This window comes from Lissotriton vulgaris, chromosome 5 (genome assembly GCF_964263255.1).
Source record: "Lissotriton vulgaris chromosome 5, aLisVul1.2, whole genome shotgun sequence".
Lineage (NCBI taxonomy): Eukaryota > Metazoa > Chordata > Amphibia > Caudata > Salamandridae > Lissotriton > Lissotriton vulgaris.
Genome location: NC_141693.1, coordinates 1,259,176,993 through 1,259,203,050, shown reverse-complemented (window position 1 = coordinate 1,259,203,050; position 26,058 = coordinate 1,259,176,993).

Sequence of the window (26,058 nt, the reverse complement as noted above, 5' to 3'; positions counted from 1 at the left end):
ATAGTAGAAAACCTCAAAATACATGTACATTCAGAAAACCAAAACACTGTGAAATAACCCAGAAATCTATTCTATCTGGTGGGGTATCATTTCAATGTGGAGTTCTTGACCTTTGGAATTCAAATGCAAAAAGAACAATTTCAAACATTAACCCCAGTACAGAGATCTGGGCCTAAATCCATAATTTGTGTGGCCACATGAGTGACATCTATAGTTTTATTGTCTTAAATATATGACCTAATCTATAATGGCCTTGGTGAAATTTAAATGACACCAGTGTAATTTGTATAGTTTTGAGGATTTCATGTTATGCTCCTTACATAAAATTCCACTACATCTCATAATTATGCTATGTTTATGGCAAAGTCATAATTTGGGAGTTAAGGAATGCAAACAACAAGAATTGAAAAGGCTATTGCGCTCTGAACTTGTATTTTTTTGCACTATTTTGTTTTAGTACAAATGTGTCCTCATGCCCAAAATGGATGCGGGGATGCATTTCACGTTAAAATATAGCCCTAAATGCTTGATTTACATTTCTTCAAACTACACAATAGCAAGTTGTAGTAATTTTGTACACCATAAATTTGTAGGTCGAGTATTCAAGCCCACTTGTATATTGTCAGTTTCCAGCAAATATGAAAACACCTCGGAACCGGAATGGTGCGCAAAGTGGTCCACCTCCTGACATCTCCAACTCTATGGTTATAAACAAATACATAGAGTAGTGAAGTTGTCAAGTGAGGGATAGGGAATAAGAAAGGGAACTGCAGGGGATTGGAAGCTGTGAAAGAAAAGAACACAATAGTGAATAGAGTATATAATGCAATCTACTCTCCTTTAGTCTCGCTAAGAACATGGAAAGCTATATACCTTCAAATATATAATCACCATCTCCTAGGTGAATGTCTTTCTGAAATAAACCCATCCATTTGTTTCTTCCTGTATGTTTTTGCTAAGGTAAGAACACAAAGAATTAACTCTATAATCCTGTCCCATACGTGCCTACCAAAACACCAACAGTAAGGTAGGAAAGTTAATCACCCATATTACATACAACATGCAGGAAATGAAGCGACATGAATTAACAATCCCCTTTTGGTGAGGTCAATAATGAATACTGCGAGGTCCCGAACAACCAGACCAAAGCCCAGTTCAATAACCAGTAGTCCCAAGAACTCTTCACATTCACAATGAAGGCTAATCCAAATGACTCGGAGGAAGAAGGAGGGAAACAGAAAGTATCTACGGCCAAACAAAAACGTGAAAATAAGAATTCCAACCCAAGGTTACGTCATCATTAGGAACTAAAATGGGAATGTATTTCTTTCCCTAATACCAAGTGGATTTGTCCCAAGAAAATTCCACCCAGAACTCCGCAGGATGGCAGCCTACTGCCCAGTCACTTGCCTGCCTAACAAATACCTCAATGCAGGGTCCTCGAGGTGGTTTAGGGTGGTGAAAAGTGGTCAAGACTGTGGAAACCCCTTTCGTCGCCACACACGTGTGAGCAGAGCCCAGCTATTCGGGAATCCCAGAGCAAAGATCAGCGCACCTGTATCAGCCGATACCGGGTGTCGACACCAAATCCGGCAAGGAATTACGCACGCTGGCTATGAGCGTTCTCTGCCTGAAATACCCATGAACACCGTCCAGGAATCATGGTATTTGTAGTCCTGCGGCGCCTGACATATATGCTTTGGTTTATACTTATATGTGTATGTACTTTGTGGGCTCTGGAGAACCCTCCTAGGTTTTGTCTGCTTCTGCTTAGGGACTTTTTTGTATTCAACTGCCTCTATTTAACTGTCTTGATAGAAAATGACCAGTAGAGGTCAATAAAATACCAGAATTGCTATCTGCTTGTTCAACTGCTTCTATTTAACTGTCTTGATAGAAAACGACCAGTAGAGGTCAGTAAAATGCCAGAATTGCTTTCTGCAGAGGGACTTTCTTTTTTAAATTTTTCTGGCAACTGCCTCTATTTAACTTTCTTGATAGAAAATGACCAGCATAGGTCAGTAAAATACCAAAATCTCTTCAGCATTTTCTATATTCCAGACCTTAATATTTGTTTCAAATCTTGTCTTGTGATATGACAACCAAAGGCCCTGATTTTATATTGAAAACAGAGCTTTGGGCTATACCATTTACAGCTGAATGGCAATATTTCTCTCCATGTGTTCCCATACCTGGCGTGTCATGCAGTTTGGTGCTTACTTTACCTCCATGTTAAAGAACAGTAGATGTTTCAGTGCCCAGGCTAATGTGCTGCATAGCTAAATACATATAGGGTCCCAAAGGAGAGACTGAAATACTTGTTTACTGTGGGTTTCAATCACAACACCAAAAGGAGATCCAAAAACCCATCGTTGCCTCATGTTCCAAATTGTATTTATAGCTATGGGCATGTGCACAACTCTGGCTGTGATTATTGAAAGTATTTTACCTCGAAAAGAGTAATATGATTACTGTAACATTACTGGTCTTGATAGCTGCTGTTGACAGTTTACATAAGCCCTCCTTCAATTCCCACGTCCCGATACACGAATATGCCTATACACCTCTTTACCTCCCTTTCTAATTCATCATTTAACAAGGCCTGTGTAACATTTTGCGTTAAGCTCATGTAGTTTGTGAAATTTTAGGCTTCACAAATTGTGCATATTCATTAAGTGTGAGCAGGAAATCCGTTACGCTCGCGGATTTTGCGGATTTTTGGGAAATCCGCTATCCGTGAATTTTGCGGATTTCCCGCAAAATCCGCAAAAAAAATCCGCGAGCGTAACGGGTTCAAAAGTTGAACCCCCACTCATGCAACTATTTTACAATGGCGCCAGCAAGCTGCCAGCGCCGTTGTAAAATAGTTACAAAGTTAGCTTGTACAGGAACCACTAGATAAAACGAAGCAGGTGCTGCTTTATTTTATCTAAGTGCTTCCTGTGCAAGCTAACTTTGTAACTATTTTACAACGGCGCTGGCAGCTTGCTGGCGCCATTGTAAAATAGTTACAGCTCACAGCTCACTCAAGGGACCCCTGCGCCCTTCGGGACGAAGGCATAGCAACACACACATGGACGCTCGAACTAGTTGATGCTCAAATTCAGTGACTCATTCATTAGCCCAAAAACAATCGTGAGCATCGTCGAGGCTGGACAGGTGTGCCTTCTTCCCAAATCTACCATGGAAAATCAGCTGTGATGCTGGATAGGCTTTGCATCCTTGACTTTCACGAGCACAATACCCGTGCTGTTCCTGTGACCAGGAGCTTCTTTCTCTTCATCTGCTGAACTGATCTTTCTCTGACCTTTTATTCACACAAGACGAGGCACATACCCTACTGGGCACATTGTGTTCGCACGGGTTTCTGCAAGTTTGCACGCGTTTTGTACAATTTCGCAATTTGCGAAATTGTACAAAACCCTCGCGAACTTGCAGAAACCCGTGCGAACATAAAAAAAAAAATCCGCAAATTCGCGGGAATTCGCGGGTTTTGCGGATTGCGAGTACGCAAATCCGCAAAATTCGCGAACGCGAGATTCCCAAAATTCGCCCATGCTTAATATTCATTGCTTCTTAAGACTAGTTCAACCAGAAAATATCTCACCGGAGACAGGTTGAGGAGGAAAATGCGCTGCGAGGAACATTTTCTCCATAAGCCTTTTCCGTTATCTGTACCTCGCATGACATTTGAATGCGAAGCTTCCCCTCCCGTTCAGTTTTCACTTAAGATACCCCAAAGTGCATTTTTGGTTATTTACACACAATGTCCATTGGGAAGCAGCATGTACGTCATACCATGAACTGGCAATTTTGTTCATCTATTATGATTTACCTGGTTCAGTAGTACCTCCATCCCACACTCAACCATCAGTTCCTCTCAGGCTGGTAAGGCTAATAATAGTCCTCACCCACCACTCCCAGGGTTTTAGTTTGGTTCATGGGTGGAGGCACACTCAGTAGCCTGGCACTTATGGCAGTGTTTGGACACCACATCCCTCCTTCTACATTTCAGGTTTTTAAGACTTTTTTGGAACCTCTTAAATTATGGTGGTAGGAGGATATAGTTTTAATACTAGCTGTTGTGTCCAGCCAGAGCCTCGCACAAACGTTGGGAGTGATCTTTAACTTGAGATACCTCCATAAGTCTGTAATTCTCTATAAATGCCTCCTTCACTAGGACCTTTAATTCCTTCCATAAAATCTCAATTATCGTTGTCTGAGTGATGCCATAGTGTTGGCAAAAGCCAGTCAGGCGGCTCAGAAGGTAACTGTTTGGGAAGGAAGGCCCTTTATGATGTTAGCTCAATTTTCTTCAATTCAGGGAGACCAAGATATCCGCCTCATTATGGCTGTCTTGAGATGACCAGGAAAGGGAGTGCTTCTTTCCAGAATGTGGCACTGGTGAAATTCGGGTTCAGGATGCTATTGATTTGGAGCTGGGCCAATTTTTGATGGTCAGTTTCTTTTTACAAATTGCTTTTGTGTTTGCGCAGCATGCGCCTTAATGCCAGGTGTAGTAGTCTGCACCTGGTCCTTTCATCTATCAATTTACCAAGGATCTCATGTACAAAGGGTTTTGGTAAATAAGATGGATTGCGAGTGCTAAAACCCTTTTTCAAATGTACTGAACTCATTTAGCCATCTGAAAAGGTTTTCCGAATCATTAAATGGATTAGGAAACATTATAGAATCACTATTTGGAAGTAGCGTTTTAATGGCATCCCTTTCCATATAATGACGCCTTAAGGTATATATTAATGGTTTGCAACCGAAATCTGGTAGTAAGGTATTAATACTTTAATACCAACTGAAAAGGAGGTCCATTCTCAAGCCAGAAGGCATTCCCAGGGAACCCCTTCCCCTTTGTGAATGGTGATTTTTTTATTTAACAGTAAAAGGTTTGTGAACATTTTAATTTTCTTTTTTTAAACGCATTTCCTTATTTTTTTAAGCAATCTCAGAAATGGAGGTCTGCTGACCACGCCGTGATTATAAGCAATTGCATTGTGTCTCAACTTGTGACCTACTTCAGTGGAGTAACGCAAAATGATCGGCTCACTGTAGAGTTTGATGAGGAGCCACTGAGTCTCCCATATCTCACAAATATTAATTAACCTTGGATTGACTGGGGCCTCCTTAACGAGTTAGGGGGTGTGAAGGATGTGGGTCCCCGTGCTAAAGGGGTTACAGGAACCTATGTCATGCCCCTGAAATACCTCATTAATAGTAATGAGGTAGGTCAAACTGTTAATCCACTACGTATGATTCTGAATTTTGTGACTCCTTTTACCTAATGCATTCAGTGTACATGTGTCCCGAAAACTGGAATTACCTCACCAGGTAATATCGTTATCACAGATCACAATTTCAATGCATTATTGTGTGTTAAAGGTTTGAAATCTGTCCTCTGTATTGTTATTTCCAGGTGATAATTTACCATGTAGGATAATGGTGAAATTCTGAATGTGGGCAATCATGTGCGTAGTCTCCCCAATGGAGAGATTCCACATGGTTAGGCTAAGGAAACTAAAGAAGTGTTAATGAAAACTGGTTTTCCTCCACGCTTCCCATGAAAATGTGCAATACTTGTTCACTTTCCTACACTTATGCCACCAATTACATGTGGGTCATTCAGTTGTAAATTTCAAAGTGCTAATAAGGGAGGAGTAAACATAATTCTTACTGAATACTAACAAACCTGAAACCGTAAGAGCATTAACAACATTTGAAATGCTTTCACATGAGCACTATTCTAAGAGGATTGTTTATGAGAGCCCTGTAAACTTTGGCACCATGTAAAATTGTACATGCATGATGCAGGTCTCTCGTAAAGATTAATTAGGCCACACAAAGCTACCTTGTGTGGATTTAAGTGGCCTCATAAATCATGAATAAGGTGATGCAGTGAAACCGCTGTGGTGCCTTACTCTGCACACTGGAGGTTTTCCAAGCGTGTTGCAGTGTTTTTTTTTCCATGCAATACCCATGGAATGTAACTCCGCCACAGATTTAAAAACATGTAAACATGGGGAAGCGCCAAATCCGTATACCTCACAAGGTGAAGCGTAGTGAGAATTAACTTAATTTCTCCTAGTTTTATCCTCTTTCGGAACGTGCTGCATTCTGAAAAAAGTTAAACTCTTCTTAGGATTGTTTTTGGGCAGGTAGGTGTCTCGTTCTGTGCAAAAACAATCCTGTCCACAACAGGGGCGCCCTTCCACCATGGTGCAAGGGGGCCTACGTACGCGTTAGGCTGCTAAAACGGCGCCAGTGCAGGCAGAAAGGACAGGATGCACTGTATTGCTTCAATACAGTGCTTTCCTGCCCTTTCACTTTGGTGTTTGGCAGCTCAGCAAGGTGTCTTGCTTCACTGCCCTACTCCTATATGCCATAAATGAGGCCCTAAGTCTCTTCTGGGACCACCCCCTTCTACTCATGAAAGTGACAAAGTGCATAAATTCTGCAAGATTTGCTTAAACTTCAAGAGTACAGTTGGCACCTTCATGTGACATGTTAGCTTCTTATCTCATCACCAACTTATACATTACGAGTCACACATCAAATGCTTTACTTTTAACTGATTGGGATTCTACCATGATTCCTTAGTTATAGAACAAATAACTAGAAAAGGATATGAACAGCAAGGGACTAGTAGATGGACCATCCAAATTGCCAGAAAATGCCCCTGCTGCATGCCTCTCCCAGTCAAGACACGTCTTATGATATCGTTTATTTTTGCCATGAACCTTGAAAAAAACAGCTAAAACTTATGTCGTTAAATTAATGTTTTCTTCAGTGAGGCTGATTCTTGCATTCTTTGACTTTGCTATGTGATGACGCGTAAGGGTAGCTACTGACTTTGTCAAATAAAAGATTCGATAAGCTGAATATATAGATTTTCAAATTATATCCCCCTCCCGCATCCCCTAAGTGAAAAGAAGTTCAAATTTAGTCCTTTCAAATCATATTATTAATTACTAAAACGATTCTCTACATTCATTATGTAAATACGATAGGAAGTGGTGGACAAAACTAGCCACAAAAATGTGGAGTTCACTTTCATGGTGGGCGAGGGCTGAATAAAACCTACCTTTTTCCGGGAAAATATAAAATCTGTCTACTTTAACAACTCAGTCTATGTTTCTTCTGCCTAAAAGCGGGAGGATTTATAAGATATTTAAGTATCATTGAAATACCTATTAACCAGCAGATGGGAACACATTAATCGGTTTAGGCGTTATCGTAAATGCAATGCAGATGTACTCTAAAATGCCATTATTCCTTACGGGACAGCTGTGCTCTTATCATGAGGCGAATGCAGAGTGGCTCCATTTGCTCATTCTATTTTTCACTGATATATTGCAGTGAAACATTTTCAGACTCAATTATGAATGAAACCATGACCATATACCATGGAATCTGTGTAAAAGAGACTTCAAATGGCGGCCAAACTTGTCACATCCACGTATGGATGATGATGATGATTTGTACCCATTTCAACAGGCAAATAGGAAATCATAAATCAAGATGGAAAGCTTAATGTTTCCCTTTCAGATTAACATCAGGTCACTCCAGCTTAAGTGGTCCCCTGAGCAGCTCAAATAATAACCAATTCATGAGCAGAATCTGAAAATCACAGCGGGCTCATTCATTCTTTCACTTTTTCGGGGCTCTAACTCATGTGAGTGTGGGCAGTAGGCATACATAGTAGAGTCCTGATATCTATGGTTATGCATTTCGAAAATGTCATTCCTAAGTATTTAATTGTCAAAAACTTCTTTGGAAAATCGGCTTGAGCCCAGTTAATTTTATGACAAATCATCTAAAGACAAGGGGCCCTGGAGGCCCGTGGAGTCCACTGGCTGTTTTTTCCTTTGGACTGCTTATTCACTCGGATTTTTTTATAGTCTGCAAGTACAATGCATTTTATTTTATATTTCATCCTGAGAAATTATTTCAACAAAGCGAAAAATGCTGTCCCTTTCATTGAGGATTGCTCAAATTAACATGCTTTCAAAGGGGGGGATAAGGTACCGAATCATATCAGCCTCCCAAAACTCTGGGCCTCGTTTACAAACTTTTGGCGCGAGACAGTGCTTCAAGCCTTTCTGCTGCGCTGCTCAATGTCAAAAGAAATGGGCAGGAATGTGTTGTATCTGTGAGATAGGGTGCATTCCTGTCCTCTTCCCCAGCGCTGACTCACAATTGGCTGCCATGAGCCAACGTAGGCACCCTTGTACCATGGTGCCAGGGTGTCTGGGATGTGGCAAAATAGTTTTTTTTGCAGGAAGGGACACCTTCCTGCACAAAAACAGTCAGCTTAGGGGATTTCCTTTTTCTATGTATGCTGCTAAATTCAGCACACATAGAGGAAAAACATGGAGATATAACGTTCTTTCTCATTGTTACCCGTCCCCTATGCCTCCCTTGGAGAGGCGCAGGCTTTTGGCACATTCCCAGATTTACCAAACGTTGTAAATTTGGGAATGTGGCAAATGCCATGGATGTTACGTGGGAAGACCCACCATAATGTCCATGGCATGCCTTCCCATTGCAGTTTAAGGCAAAACAGCAACTTGCACTGTGTTGCCTCATTCCATATCTACGAGGCCATGAAGAGCCATGCAGGGAGGCTTTATGTGGCACTGCACTGTGCACCGCCAGAACGTCAATAAAAATGATGTTCCTGCAGCACACTGGGTCTTGAAAATATGTCCCTGAGGGGCATATATAGAGGGAAATGGTGCAGCGCTGCGCAGTGGAAAAATTTGCTGCGCCATGCAGAGCCATTTTCAAAATACAGGGATATGCTGCACTTACAAGATTAAGGTGCACCCCTGTGTTTTCCGTAGTGCTGGCACCAAAAATTGCTGCCTAGCACCAACAGACACCCTTGCACCATAGTGCAAGGTTGCCTGCGATGCAGGTATTATTTATTTGCAGGAAGTTGCCCCTTCCTGCACATAAGCGATCAATAATGGCGATATGCTCTTTCTAGCGCAAAAACCACAGTTGATGGACAGAATGCAGAACAGTGTCACACATTCACCCCAGTACAGAGATCTGGGCCTAAATCCATCGTTTTTTGCAATCCACACCACCCCAGTTCAGACATGGCCATATGCAAATCAGTCTGACCCTGTGCCTCATGGGAACAGTCCAGCCCGAACTGCCAAGCCATGCCTTCCCTGGACCGGAAACAAGCTTCCGAGAACCACATTCTGGCATTCCAGCCGTCTTCAGCCCGGCTTGCTTGAATCCAGTGGTGTGGAGTGCATGGGACTCACGTCTGAGCATACCCATCCCAATTTTCACCCCGAGTGGGCTGGGTATGCTTAGACGTGAGTCCCAGGCTCTCCACATCACTGGAGTCAAGCTACCCAGGCTGAAGAAGGCTGATAGCCAGAAACCGGTCCTTGGATGCTTGATTCCGGTCTAGAAAAGACATGGCTTGGTAGTTCGGGCTGGACTGTTCCCATGAGGCACAGGGTCAAGGCTGGTTTGCATATAGCCATTGTCTGACCTAGGGTGGTGTGGAGTGCAAAAAAACGATGGATTTAGGCCCAGATAGTTGTCCTGGGGAGAATGTAAGACATTGTTCTGCATTCTGTCCATCAACTGTGTTTTTTGCAATTTTCACCCTGAGTGGGCTAGGTATGCTCCAACGAGAGTCCCAGGCTCTCCACATCACTGGAGTCAAGCTATCCAGGCTGAAGAAGGCTGATAGCCAGAAACCAGTCCTTGGATGCTTGAATCCGGTCTAGGAAAGACATGGCTTGGTAGTTCGGGCTGGACTGTTCCCATGAGGCACAGGGTCAAGGCTGATTTGCATATAGACATTGTCTGACCTAGGGTGGTGTGGAGTGCAAAAAAACGATGGATTTAGGCCCAGATCTTTGTACTGAGGTGAATGTAAGACATTGTTCTGCATTCTGTCCATCAACTGTGCGTTTTGCAATGCTCTTTCTAGCGGCACACGCAGAAAAAATAATAATGAGGAGAAATAAAAGTATTTCTCTTTGTTACACCAATCTAACGCCTGCTATTGCATGGCGTTCGTTTTTGGCGCTGCCTCAGATTTAGAGATCCTTTTAAATCTGAGGCAGCGCCAAAATGCAATTGCTGTTGCGATGGAACAGCCACAGCAGCACCCACTCCACGCCCCTTTCATGCAGATACCTGTGTGAAAGGGTACCATATTCACAAAGCGACATTAACCCATGCAAAGTGGCTTAATGCCACTTTGTAAATGTGGTACAGGGCAATGTGCCACAGGAACATCAAACAAGCATTTGCATTGCAAGAGGTCTGCATTTGGGAGAGTTTAAGATATTGGCACTGTAAATGACAATGCCTTCTATTTATCTGTTTTGCTAAATAACACTTAAATAAAAGACATTTTCTTTTGCAATGTCAATAGCTCAAACTCTTGTGAATGCGAGACCTATTAAAGGAAGTGGCCGCCATTGTCCTGGCTGCTCAGAAAGTTAAAGCACATTGCAGGGAAGCATGTCGTGCCTGCGGTAGGGGAAACTCATTAAAGACAAGTGAATAACTAATGTGTTACCACTAACTTTTAATGTTACCTTGTCATGTTTTTGTATTGCTTTTGGCCCTGGGTAAAGGAGCCATATAAACTGTTAAATAAAACAACCTACTAATTTTGATTATGCTTTGCTCAATGAGGCCCCCTAATTATGAATATGTCAAATCCAGGATGCCATTTCATATATATAAATGCCATAGGCATGCCTCAGGTGAAGGCTTTACGACCTCCCACTATTTACCAAGCAATGCAAGCGTAGGCCAACACCTAAGGGAATGAATCAGTGCCTTATGAGGAAGCAAGTTAAAATAATGTTTTGTTTGAACGGTAACCATCTCTTTTCCTCCACAGAGGTGTTTAAGTATGGTGATGTGCCTGTTTGCAAGCCACTGAGTCGACTTGTGGAGCCACGCTCACCAGCAGGAAGAACTTACTGGTTGCATCTTCCGTCGCCAGGCAGCGCGCATGTTACCCACCAGAAGGACAAGTGCCAGAGCAGGGTTATTACAGTGCATAAAACAGCGCATTCCACCAAGTGTCAACAGCACCTGAGAGCTTGCACATAGAAAACAAGCAGCTGAACCATGAAATGTGCACTGTGCCAATGCTGTGGCCCCAATAAGGAGTGCGTAATGAGTTCATTACCCGAGACCTTAAAAAAAACGGGAGGTAATCCAAACCGGACTGTAGGTGATACACACAGAGTATCAGTGCGTATTTGAGCTATTTAATAGTGATGTAATCCCCACCTGTATCTGAATGAGGAGACTCACCGGAGTTAGCCGTAGAAATTCGCGCCAAACCCGGTCAGTAAGCCAACATGGAAACTGGTCATAACAAAGAGTGATGAGGCCGCACAAACAGCGCCCTTTGTGCCAACATGAGAACCAATTCGCTATACTAGCAACTCAAAGGCTAGTCCACATGCAAGTGAATGCTCAAACAATAAAGTCACAGCGATTTAATGTAGTGCTGTGTCATCAGGTAAACTGACGTCTTGAAGAGCGTATACATGCAGTGAGGAGACGAAGTCCCTTTGGCCGCCGCAACTAATATTTATTTAATTTTTTATGTAAGAAATTTTATATAGCGCTGGCTAGACCCGGAAGTATCAGAGTGCTTTACTTACGGTAAGCATTTTTACATAGATAAATCAGTTAAATTTTTACATAGTTACAAAAACGAATCATGGCATGGAGAAAAGCTGAGTTACATTCATTACTAGAGCCTTAAATATGATAGAAAACAAGTCCAATGGTGCGTAAAGTGGGAATAGAGGAGAGTTGGAATATAGAACATAACTAGGCAAATGGTCAATGAGGATCGAACATCAGGGGAACACAACACAGTTAGGGTAAGCCAGTAGAAAACAAACCGGAAAGTGTCAAATAGAACAGCAACAACTAGAGCCGGACCCCTTGCTGCATTGGGTCGGAGTAGAAATGGTAAGGGATGAGTAGGGAGGGGGAGAAAGGGAGCATAATGGTGACCACACGAGTAAAGCGGGGTGCAGGAGTTCCAGCGGGGAGATCGATTGAGGCAATGGTCAGTCTGGAACGCACAACACGCTGACCGGAGGAAGGAGTAAATTTGAGAAACGGAAGAGACCACAAGTTGGAGCATCCAGGAATGAACCCTGTTACTTTTATGACAAAATGGCCGGAGAACAAAAATCCGTTGAACAAGTTCTTAAGGAAACCTACCCCTGGAGCAGGGCTGAAGGGGAAGGCAGTCACCAGATATGGTGGGGGAAGGTTGTAGTTTGTCGATCGTTGTGTGACTAGGCAGTGGCCCCGGTAGAGAAAGGCAGCTGCGGGTCAGGGGGGCCCACAGACTTGGATGAAGAAGGGGGAAAAAAGGTTCGGTGGTACATGGCAGCAGCGGTTGCGCCATTCTCGTTGTTGATGTGGGGGGGACTAGAAAATCCAGCTGCAGTCCCAGCGAGGCAAAGCAGGACACTATGCAGCCCTGTCTCAGGCTCAGTAGGCAGGGGAACGGCTAGAGAGGAGTTCCCCCGTCAACTCACCAGCAACCACCAGGGCAGCTCAACCAGGTGTCATCAGCAATGAAAGAGGATCCGCCTTCGTTATACCGGTGCTTGAAAATAAGTGCGTGCGTGAAAGTACTGACCGGAAAGAAAGCTAAAATCTGTTCCTTTGTAATTTAAAAAAACAGTGTAAACCACAGTGAAAGCATTGCCAATGTCAGCAAGTCAATTGCTAAAATATTAAGCATGGTGCCCGTGCTGATGGTAATGCTAAATGCGGACCCAGGAGCAGGACGGCAATGAGGAGCACGTTGACCTGCTGACAAACAACCATGACATTGTCCCAGATCAACAAAACAAAACGTGAGTGGTGCGCATGCATGAGAGTGAGCACCAGGCCATCTGTTTACCATTATCGCGCCCGAGTCTGGGCATGATAATTGAAAACAGAGGGTGCACGCGGGCACTTGAGAGAGCAGTCTTCACTTTTCAAGCACTGCACTCGTGCTTGTGGCGCGCCGCCGCTGCTCGCTCTTGCAAGGTCGATGCCGCCACAAGCACAAGTGCAGTGCTTGAAAAGTGAAGACCGATGGCTAAAGGCCCTCCTAGAGCAGCGCATATGAGCTGCCTAGGCGAGACCTAATAAAGTGACATTCCGGTGATGCAATCTCCTTGTAGATATGCCCCTGAATACAAAAAGTCAGGACAAACTTACGCCAGTTACCTTTTCATAGTATATATCACGTGAACAGGCACTTCTTATAAAATGTCTTCTAATGTCAGCATTTAGACCTCTCTTAAATGTTTCTATATCAGCCACGAAGGGTGCTTTGAACGTTAGGAAGACTTCTGTTCAGTTATATGTCATGAGAGTGGAAAGTCATGGAGTATAGCTGAGATCTCGTGATTCCAAAATAATTTTAAAGTACCTATCACCCTGCTTGTATGGCCAAGGAGGCCTGCCTTGTGTGTAACACATCAGCCACTTCTGGCTACTTATAACTAATACTTTGCTTTGTAGGAAATATAGGCCAGTATTTAAGACTAGAAAAACAAAGCTGCAATTTCCAGAATGAAAACAAATTTTTGCTGAAAAGCTCTAACTCGCTGAAGGTTTCACACATGCGATAAGGTCCCTTGGTACTTAATGTTAACGGCTGTTCCCAGGGACATCTTAAGAAAATACAAATTGGGGCCGTTTATTCAAAACATCTCCTAATTTTGTATGCATTTTCAGCTCATTGATGCACTCAGAGACACTGGTCGGATCATTGATAATGCTCTTCCTTGGGCACCCTACATTTCAGCACAGCCATGGAACAAACATTCTCTCACTGGCTGGCTAACACAACAGAAGCAGAAAAACTAGTAGCCTGAACAAACTTTCTGCATATGGTACAATCAACTGGTGTCTCACCTTTTGGGTCTGTGCATACTGAAGGTGCTTTTTATTATTGCACGCCAGTCCCTGCACTGTGACGAACAGAAGCTCTGAGTTAAATGGCAGTAGGCTGTGATCCGCCTGGATAGTGCTGTCATAGAGGGAGCATATAATGCCACTCTGCACCTCACATTGACATGTGGCATACATGGCAGAGAAGCAGAAAGGCTCGTAGTCTGACCACGTGCTCTACTCACAATCTATGCTGTTACACTGCAGCTAGTCTGTCAATACCATTCAGGCATTCAGTGCTGATGGTTGTTATCGTTTACAGCCCTCCCTGTGAGCAACAAGTATCCAGACTCAGTACGTAGGAGGCTGTGATCGCTCTGCCTGACACCAACTTCAGAAAGATGATGCAGTCAATGAGGGACCACACCATGTCAATTTTAACTGCACAGCAAGTGAAGATGCTAAATTAAGAAAGGTGCCAGGGAAGATTTGGCAGATGTTCTGAAGAAAATGTGTGATGATGGTCTAATTGAACCACTGGAGTCCTCCCTGTGGCTGTCTTCATTAATAATAGTGCAGAAGAAAAATGGTCAAGTAAGGGTTTGTTTTGATCTTGGAAGTTTGAACAAAGTGATATGAGTGGATTCTCATTCCCTTCCTCGAATGGATGACATTATGACCATGTTTGTGGGTGCTAGAGAGTTTAGCGCATTCAATCTGACATCTGCATATCATCAAGGTCAGCTGGATGCCTCTTCAAAACATCATACGGTATGTGTTTCTCCAGTGGGCACTTTCCAATTTAAGAGTATGCCATTTGGGTTGAAGTCAGTTGCTTCAATTTTTCAGCATATATCAAGGGTGCTAATACATTCCAAGATGAAATTTTGGTTGTGGTAGATAATTGGGATGAATACTGTGTTGAAAAGATTGGAGAATGCTGGGATCACTGCCAAAATGAGTGAATGTGAATTTGGAGAGAGCAGTATTAAATACTTAGGGCACATCTTTTCTGTAAAGGGGGTGTAACCTCTTCAGGTTAAGTTGCTTCTTTTTTAGAAGTATGTGAGTTTTATGACACATTTATCAAGAATTACTCTGCAAAAACACTCAATTTAAGGGGCTTCTGAAGAAAAGAAAAATGTTTGTGTGGGAACAGAATTTTTGTCCTTAAAAATTACATAGTCTCTCCTGAGGTTTTAGCATTATTTGATTCCACTAATACGTGCATCATTACGGTGAATGCAATCAATGATGGGTTGGGAGCTACTCTTGCACAATAAGGAGAAGGAGGTGAGAAGACTATTGGGTTCACAGCCAGAGCATTAAAGGAAAAATAAAAAAAGGATTTTTTCAGTTATAGAGAAAGAACTTTTAGCTGGTGTTGAGCTGTTGAAAATTGTATATGCCATATCAGGAGGATGGCATTCATGTTAAAGATGGATCACAAGCTGTTAGTAAACATTTTGAGTGCAGGGGTAATTAAGGACCATACTCCTGGAAAGGTAGATTGACCTCCAAGTTGTTACAGTACAATTTCCAAACTGAATTCCTCTGGGGAGAAAAAACATCAGAATTGATTATTTGTCACATTATCCTACTTCTATTGACGAGCATAGTTTTAATAATGAGGAAGAGGATGAAGAATGTTTGATAGCAACCACTGATGTCTGTAAAGAGTAGAGGTTCACTGAAAGTGAATGGGTTGCCAACATGTCCACAGAATAAGATTTGAAGTTGGTCAATAAGTATGTTAAGGAGCGTTGGCCCAAAGAGAAGAAATTTCCCATGAAGGTGCAACCGTTTTTTGAAATAGTAAATGAGTTGCCCGTAGAGGATAATGAAATGTTGATGTGAGGTGACAAGATTATACCCTCTAATGGATTGAGAGAGAGAATAATATTTTTTGGTCATGAGGGACATATAGCACAGACCATCGAAAAAAAAAGATAGGAGCTAATTATTGGTGGTCGGGAATGGATACCATTTTTTCACAATGGTCACAGCATGTGTGATTTTTGCCACCAGAGATAAAGATATGAGAACTGAATCTGGTCCATTGCAACCTAGTCAATCTGATGGCCCAAGGACTAAATTAGCAGTTGATTTCCTTGAGCCATTTAATAATTTGCCATTGAGGTGTAGGTTTGCCATTGTGGTGGTAGATTATTACAGTAAGTGGTGGGAGGTTGAATTCAAGGAGGAGCTTAATACTGGAGTTGTCATCAAGTTCCTAAAGAAAATATTTTTAAGAGACTTTTGCCCAAAGGAGAGGGTGTCAAACCATGGTGTTCAGTTTGCTTTTAAAGAGATGACGGAGTTTATATAAAAAACTCTATTAAACATAGAAGATCCTATATAATACACAAGTAAATTGATTAATTGAGAACATTAAATGCACGTTGGTTGAATGTGTTCAATGGGTTATCCAGAATAAAGTTGATTTTGAAGAAGTGATGTTTTGGTCTCATCTTTCTTGTCCAAATAGTGTCATGGGTAAGAGTCTATTTGAAGTCATGTGGTGAAGACTGCCAGCGTGCAAGTTGTGCTCAGAATGGTTGAGGAAATGGCAGTCTAAGTTAGATCATGTGTGTGAAAGGGGTAACAAAGGTTGAATTATCTCAAAATCAAAATGAAATGTGATTATGATCCAAGACATAAAGTGTAGGAGCCCACAAGTAAGTATATCTTTATTTATGCAGTTAATTAAAACTATTGCAATTGTGAATAAAACAAAACATCAACTATTTGTCACCACAACAGAAAATTAGTTTCAACTGTAGTGCCCAACTGAGATACAAATTTTGAAAAATACATAGCATCATCATGGATGCTAGTAGAATGCTCTGCTATTATATGCACAGGATTATGTGCCATTTAGAGTCCGGGATGTCTGGTGGGAGTCTGAGATTTTTAACGTTACCCTCACTATATTGCTGCTAACGCCCCACCCTCCCTGAAGTACAAAAAATGTCCGCCCCCCCTGGGAGACAGGGCACCGTTGAGCCACTGAGCCTTAGACCATTAGTGGACCATGCTTAGACGGTTGGCTACTTCCCTCATGGCATACGCAATGTTAATTGGTATGTACCATTTGTGCACCACTGTTGGGCCCAGCGCAGGTTTGGCGCTGTGCCAAGTTTTGTTCAGTATGTTGGGGAAAGGGGACTCCTGGTCAGTACTGCCATGACACTGTCACGCGGAGTTGCTCTCCGCTTCCGCATGAAACTATGACAGGGGATGCCACCACGATAGGGTCGTACAACCTGTTGACATGGAACGTAAAGGGCCTGGGAGAAATACAGAAAAGACACCGCATGCTTTCCTCCTCAGACGTAAGATACAAGTTCCATTCCTTTAAGAGTCCCACCTGACTGACTCTGAGGCACAGAAACTAAGGAAAAAATGGAGAGGTACCGTTTATTCCACTAATTATTCAGTCTTTGCTAGAGGGGCATCTATCTGGATACGGCATGGGGTCCCTTTTGTTGCGCTTGAACGCCGAATAGATGATCAGGGAGGGTATATAATAGTGAATGGCACACTTGATGGCTCCGAGGTGGTCCTTGGAAGTATCTACGCTCCTAATTTTGATCAAGATCACTTTCTGAGCAGGCTGAGTGGGGCTTTGGCTGACTGGGTCGGGGTTCCCTGGGTGCTGGGTGGGGATTGGAATGCAGTGTTGGATGTTGGTTTAGACAGGTCACACCCCCCCTACATGGTACAACCGTTGGTAAGGTCACAGACCAATTTTCTGCATGGGCAGACGGGTGGACACTCTCAGATGCGTGCCATTGTCTCTACCCGACGCACAGGGAATACTCGTTTTCTCCCCGGTGCATGGTCTCCACACTAGCCTTGATAGGTTCCTATTTTCTAGATCACTTCTCGCGAAGGTTTACAGCTCCACATATTTAGCTAAGACCTTCTCTGACCATAATACCCTGGAACTCACCCTTCAATGGGGCAGGGTACCTACCCCAGTGCCCACATGGAAATTACACCCACACCTGCTCAAAGACGCCCCATTTCGCACAACAATCGCCGGCACGGTTTCAAATTACTTAAACAAAAACTGGAACACTGCGACATCGCACCTGATCGAATGGGATTCGCTGAAGGTGGTGGTCAGAGGGGCGACGATAGGACAGTTGGGGGAGTTAGGCAAGAGACACACCTGAGGCTGCAGGAAATTGAGGACAGGTTACACGTGTAAGAGAGGGAGGTGGTTCTAGACCCTGCCAAGAGGGAGCAACTACAATCCACGCACATAGACCACGCAGAAACTCTAGAGACGTTGCGGACCATAGATTATGGAACGTATCTTCAGCGTAAGCATGCGGAGGCAGACAGAGCTGGTACCCTGTTGGTCCGCATGGACCAAAAGTGCCGACCATATCTAGTATTCGCACCAAGGCAGGAAACGTAGTCCACACACAAGCCGATATAAACAACGCTTTTCGAGTTCACTTAGAGAAGCTCTATGCGCCTCCCCTCTTGGTGGATGGCTCTCTCGTCGCCGACTTCTTCCAGGACTTCCCCTTCCCAGTCCTTTCGGAGGCAGTACAGAAATGTATTGACGGCCCTATCACTCAACAGGAGATCCGTACCGCACTTAAAGGTTTAAATCATAACAAAACGCCGTGTCTGGATGGACTCCCTGTCGAGTTCTACCTCACCTGCGCTGAGTCCTTGGTGCCTACCCTGAAGACTATCTACAAGACAGCTCTGGAGATGGGTAGCTTGCGGAATCCACGATGCAGGCGTTGGTCATGTCTATACCAAAGCCGGGACGGGATGGAATGGACATGTCAAACTATAGACCCCTCTCTTTGTTAGCTACTGAATATAAAATCTTGAGTAAGACCCTCGCCAACCGTATAAAGGCACATCTCCCCGCACTTATCCACAGTGATCAGTGCGGATTTCTCCCAAACCGCAGTACGTCGCTTAACACTCGGAGGTTGCACGCAGTAATGAAGGCTACCCCGCAGGCCCACCATCACACTGGGTGTATCGCATTAGACCTCAGGCAGGCGTTTGATTCCGTATTATGGGATTTCATGTTTGCGACGTTGCAGCGTTTTGGATATTCGGACACGTATCTAAAATGGGTCAGATTATTGTATACAGCCCCCACGGCCAGGGCTCGTACGGGTCATTATATTACTGATACATATACTATACATTGTGGCACAAGGCAGGGGTGCCCCCTGTCACCCCTGTTGTTTGTGCTAGCATTGGAACCACAGGCCCTGACTCTTCGGAAATCAGCGGCCCAGCTTGGTATCTGCGTCGACGGGGTGTATCACTTATTATCAATATACGCAGATGACATGCTCTTATATCTGCGAGACCTCACAGCTGATGCAACCCCCCTCCCAGATATATTCACTACCTTCGAACGCCTGTCAGGTCTGGCCATAAACCCAGATAAATCGACCAGTTACTTTTTTTAAGACACTCCACACATTACTCGTTTACAATTTATCGAATACACATTTTCCGTGGCTCCCACTACTTTTAAATACCTCGGTATTTATATGTACAGGACACAAGAAAACCAGGCAGAAGGCAATATCCAGTGGGCAATAACGGGGCTCCGGGCCAGTGTGGTATTCTGGTCTTCTGTGCCTCTCTCAGTAATGGGGCGGGTCGCTATCTCAAAGATGTTGATGCTACCTCGTTTACTATACTATTTTCTGAACTTGCCGGTGGTCCTCCCACAACTAATTTTTACTACACTGGACACATTACTGATTACCCTCATCTGGGGCGCGTGCCGGAGACGGATTAGCCATAGGAAAGATCAGCTGGGGACGCAGAATGGCGGCCTGGGCGTCCCGGACTTCCGAGGTTACTACTACGCTAGCCAACTCTTGTGGCTGTCATATTGGACTGCAGGGAGGAACTTATGCGAGATTTGGTTCACACAGCAGAGGCTAGATAGAGAGGAACTACACACTCTGCTGCTGTCGAGGGCTAGGATCCCTCAAAACTGCCCCCCCTCTGCTGCAGACTGCCCTGCGCTGTTGGAAGAAGGCCTTGGCTTACACATCTGCGGAACCCCCTTACGCTGGGAACACACCTTTAATAGGTCTACCCACACCACAGGGGAGACTCACACGGACTAGACTCCAGACTTGGACGGACAATGGGATAGAAGGGGTGGGGGCATTCTTTGGGGACGGCATACTAAGGGACCACGACTCCTTTGTGTGGGCCACTGGAGTGCCACCATGCCTCTATCTGCTACATGCTGCTATCACACACTACATTAGAACCACCTGGGCCCCACAGAGGAATGAACTCCCGCAGCACACCTTAGTACACCTCCTATGCTACATGGGTCCTGGGGGTCATCTGGTGTGCTGGTTATATACTGGAGTACGGGCACACGCAGCAATAGCTTTACCTCCCTTAGGGAATAATGGGTGACGGACTCCAGTGTAGAAATTACAGACCACGCATGGAAGCACATACTGGAGTATCCTAAAAAAGTATCACGCAATGCACGGCTCAAATTCATACAGACAATGGTACTGCACAGATCATACCTAACGCTGAAGCAGATACACCGCATGTTCCCGGATTCCCCCCATAGCTGGCCCAGGTGTAGAGGAGAGGAGGCGGACTTCCTCCATATGCTATGGTCCTGACCCCGACTGATGGGCTACTAGGAGAGGGTACGACACTCCCTAACCACAGTGACACAAATACCGATCCCAGATGACGTCCTGGCTTGCCAGGTGGGCCTTCGCAGGCACTACCAGGTTCAGAAAGTGCGTCTAAGATTTGCAGACCTGGTCCTCATCTTAGCAATCAGGGTGATTACAATGAGGTGGAAGACCCCAGATGCCCAACAGTCACGATCTGGCAGACTGATGTGCTCCAATGGGGAAGAGCAGAGGGGGCTGTCCTCCGGAGGGAGGAGGAGAGAGGGTTGAGGCAAAAACAAATCTCCCTGGACTGGGAGGCCATGCTGATTGAGCTGGAGACACTAGACCTAGCTCCCACACAGGGCACCACGTCACAGTAAAGTGAAGAGTGTGAGTCCATACGTGCCTGTACGGCCTGTAGAACAGAGATACTATGATTCTATTCTGTAAAAGTAACCCTTAGGAGATCGCTCTTGAGCGACTCCCTGTTATCATCATCGACGACTCAGTGCGACTGACCAGGAGAGGGTTAGGGTGGGAGTGGAGAGTGGGTGGGGGGACAGTTGGGGGTTTCCTTTATGTCACTGATCTGACTTTAAATATGCACTACTTTGATTTATGGATATTATACTATCTGATCATTATTGGTTTGGAGAAGAGGCCAGGTTATAGATATTCTTTGTACGCTTCTCTTACACTGAAAGATCTTGGGCAACTAAACTGTTGTGTACAAATGCACTGGTAAGGTTATGATGGGAGAAAAACAAAAAAGACTGTACTTGAAATGTTTGTACAAGATAGTGCATAATATATGGCGGTCATCAATAAATTGTGTTAAAAAGAAAATACATAAAATCATCATAAAATGTTTTTGCAGCCAGGAACGAAAGTGCATGTCAACGACAATTTCAAGGCATCAACCCATACGCTGGTTAAGTGCAACAGTGCAATATTTCCAGTTCAAATCAGCTTTAACACAGCTAATCCAACCTTGTAAAGCTTGGATAAAAGTGAGGGATTGGGTGCGTATCAAAGCACCGGTCCATATGAAGAAAGGTACATCAAAATGTAGTTCTCCAGTAAGGGTGGAGGCTGTTTGGCAATGCTATCCAGACAAATGAATGCAAATGTTGGCAGAGTGATGAGACTTAGTGATTCAAATCATATGTTCTTTGATTTATCGCCTGATCAAAGTGTCCCCACCTCTCAGCGAAACGTTGAGAATGAAAGCAATGTGCTAATATCTAGTAGCGAAATAGGTATTAGGCAACCTCTAAAGTTTTGTGATACTTAAAGTCAACCATTTATGATTATATTATTCTAAAGTTGGGTTGTACTGTGAATAGTTATTATTGTAGGTTTGTGTAAGAAGAGGGATATGTTGTGGTAATGTACCTTTAACATCATTTATGTTTTTGTGTTTTTAGTTCTGTTATTTAATGTGCGAAATGTTAGGGGGCTTGCTGGGGGTTCTGACCAGTAACAGTTGTTTCCCAAAGCTGTTTGGGCTGTGGCAAAAAAGATCCTCAACTACATTTCCTGGCGTCATGGAGCTGTGATAGTCCCCCTCACCCCCCTTCCGTACCACAGCAGAGTTCTACTGCTATCTAGTATAACGCATCATCTTGTTGATTATTGGTACAGTTTCTTACGCATTTGTGGTGGTGTGACTTCTACGGATCCTATTTATTTTGAGGAATCATGGGCTGCGCACCCCTTTCCTTCTTATGAGGGAACAGTTGACACTCATCGTTCAAATGTGCCACAACGTTCTCAGCCTCGAGGAGCATTCTGTGATGAGCAGGTTACGTGGCCATTGAGCTTAATTCCTTACGTGCAGCTCTGTCTTCCTGTAAACATGAACTTGCATCGTCTCTCCATTCTAAAGAATTATGCAGTGAGATCACAGGGTATAACCATTTTGCAAGCAAGCGCAAGCTTATTATTGTGAGGATGTATACATCGTGCTTCCTCTGCACCATCCATTTAACTGATTTTACTGTTTCTACTTTCATATGGAGCCATTTATGAAGTGACCAGCTTTTGGAATTTTAATTTGGCCTAACGGTTGTGTAGTGGATTCAGTAAATTAGTCCTTCTTCTCGGGTGAAGAAGGGACACTTCTCTTCTGTGTACTTTGGACCTCTCTTACCTCTTACAGTCGTGAGTTATCAGAACTTTACATTATCTCCCTATCAGTTGTTTTAGCCAGCAGGAGGGAGCTTTATATGAATTGGTCAGAGTTATTTTCTCAATTATTTATATACAATCGATGAGGAAGGCACAATGGCACAGGAGCAGAAGATAATTTGTTTTACACTCTGTAGGACCAGTAGCATTAAAAGTGTTAAGACAAATGCCAAGGGACTAAGGGAGGGGGATGTCAATTTTTTTGATAAGGCCATTGAACAGTTTGATAAATGTTTCGCACCGAATTTTTGCATCAGAATAATTCAATATACATTTTTTCAGACAAAAAAAGAATTGAATGAAAGTGTTTAGAAATCTGTTAATGCAGTTAGGAAGTTATCCCTTGATTGTAAGTTTGATTGGTTACAGGACCAATTGATCAGAGACCAAGTGGTCATGCACACTAGAGACTCTGCTATTCAGAAGAGATTGTGTGCTAATGATTATAAAACTTTGGGTGATAACCCCTCAGCTATTACCAACCTTCCGGTCTCGGCCACTAATGCTCAGCATCCTGCCACGACTTCTTCTAACTGGCAATTATTCACTTGGATTTCCTTCCAGACGCTGGCCCTTCCTGTTTTTCTGCCGCAGATGCCGTGTTCCCCGAGATGATTTCCACCAGTCGGAGCGGGGAGAGAGCATTGGGTTCCAGTCTTCAGCCTCTCACCCCCTAGCGACCCCTCTTGCTGTCCAGTAGTCGGGACAGCCTTTCCTCCACGGCTGAGTCGTTTGGGGTCTTAGGGGTCTCCTCCCTACTTTTACATGGCAGAGGTTTTGTGGGACTGTCAATCACTGTGGAGTCCTCCATCCTGGAGTTAGGAGGTTTTCGACGGATGTCGCCGCTTGCAGCCTGCCTCTTCCTGGGTCTTGTTTTTGGAGGCTTGGTCTTTGCCTAGCGCCGGACCACTAAACTTCACTCTTGCTCCCCTATTGCCTTGCGTCTGCTTCTTGTCTGTGGAGATGGTGGGTTCGAGGCAGACATTTTTTACCCCTCTGATGGCCTCTCAGAGGTCTGCGTGTCTTCGGCTCGATGAGCAAAACCATCAACCCCCCTGTGGGTTTTTACAACGATATTGGTCTTCCTTTGCTTTGGGCCCGGTGGGATAGTCTGGCCCTGGGCGTGCCCTGGTTGGTGCCGGTCTGCTTGACTTGAACTTATTCCTACTGCCTTCTACCTGGCTCTTATCCCCCTCTGCTCCTTGCTGCATTTGCCTGTGCTTATCACTGGCATAACGAAAAGTGAGGGGGCCTCCCTGCACGGTACTTAGGGGGGCCCCCGTCTCCGCTGCACTTCTCAACTGTTGGGCATTGATGTTTGTCTCTACTTTTATGTTAACTGTGCAACTATTCACGCTCAAACTTATGTAAAGTTCTCTGATACCTTAGAGTCTGGCAAGCGCTATATAAAACTCCCAAAAAATAAATAAAGGAGGATGCAGACCTTGAGGATATAGTGCCAAAGGATTGCAGAGTTGTCCAGCCGCAGTACCAAAACTGTTTAGGCTGACCTTCATGAGCACCATGATGAAGTGGTAGGGAAAATCACAGATAAAGATAAATTCAATAACAATGTTTCCAAAAATAAAGAGACTTCCAGGGAAGGACCTAGGTGTTACCATTGTGATAGTGATTTGCACCTAGCGTACAGCAAGTCAGGGCCTGCTGTTAAGCAGAAATGTACTTCTTGTGGCCTAGGGAGCCACTTTGCAGAGGTTTGCAGTAAGAAGACCTTCAAGGTTAAATGTGAGTATGAGGGAATTTCTGACAAAGAAACTTGAGTCAATAATATTTTTAACCTATGGAGTCATTTGTTCTGAAGGTAGATGATGGGGAGGACAAGTTAAGAAAGAAACCATTGTGTTTTATGTGTATTGGGGGTGTAAATGTTCAAATGTATGCAGAATCGGGTTCACTGAATTCAATTATTAATTAAGAAGTGTGGAGGAGAAACTTTGTGGGTAGCATTGGTGGAAAATTAATTAGATCCAGAAGCCATCCAGAGGGTTTCTCAGGTGAAAAAATCAGTTAGTTGGGTTACAGACCCGTAATTTTTAGATTAAAAAATAGACTCATGCAAATCTGGATGTGGAAAGTGCCAATCCGTCACCCGGATTTACCTGGATGAAGGAAAGTGGCTTCCTCTGAGAACTGCCATCAGCTCCAGCAGAATCTTGAAAAGGAAGGGAAAGAGATTGTTAGAGGGTAGGAGGGGCTGATGTCATCCACCCGATCCCTGAAAATAAATGCAGACTCTATTTTCCGGGGCCAAAGGAAAGAAGGGAGGAAATAAAAGAGAAGAGGTACAAAAAGGAGGTGGTCCCTTAAAACACAAAAGACGCCGATTTTGAGAGAAGGCGAGAGGAGCAGAGAACTGAGGAACCAGAAAAATGACAAAGGTATACCACAAATGGGAAAGATAGGGAAGGGAACCAGGAGAGTTGTTCCCAAAAAGAAGATAAAGAAACAAGTGAGGAGACCGACAAGTAGAGCGAGGATTGGTGTACACTACCAGCCTTTATATTCCAGCCCACCACAACTCAGGAGAGCTGTGGCTATTCAGGTGAGTGACTCAAGAAAACGCACCCCGAAACCATTATAATACTATTTAAGCTCTGATAGTGCAATTTCTTTTTTTTCTCCTAATTTCCTGACACTATTTTTTTTTTTTCCCCGAGTACAAACCTTCCTGGGGATCTTGTGCTGGTGGTGACCTTCCTGAGAGCCGAGGATGAGAAGAAAGAGGAAATGACAGGGTTAAAAGAACATAAACCACCGGCACCACATAGAAGAACTGATTATTTAATAAGAGAGATTTGAACTGTATGTTCAGTGTTTAAGAAATCCTTTCATTCTCTCATTTCCCACTGTACACTATATAAAAGTCAACATTTGGAAAACCGAAAAGCATATGAAGCCATATTGTCACCCATCCCTCCACATTGTACATCGCCAAAAAAGGGCCTTCTGTATTGGGCTGTCATGACCAGGGCAATCTACATATAGTTTTGAATCCAAACACTCCAGAACTAGTAATGATTGCAGAATATGGAGAAGGTGTGGGTAATGTCATGCTAAAGAAATTTCTTAACATTTTTAGTGAAGGAATTGGTAACCTTACAGAGTTTGTGCACAAAATTGTTTAAATAAATTATACTTGTCTAAGAATATACAAATATATAAATGTTCCTATTCTTGTGAGGAAAGAAGTAGAGAAAGAACTTGAAAAGCTGGTAAAATGTGATATAATTGAGGCCATAGAATGATCCGAGTGGATGTC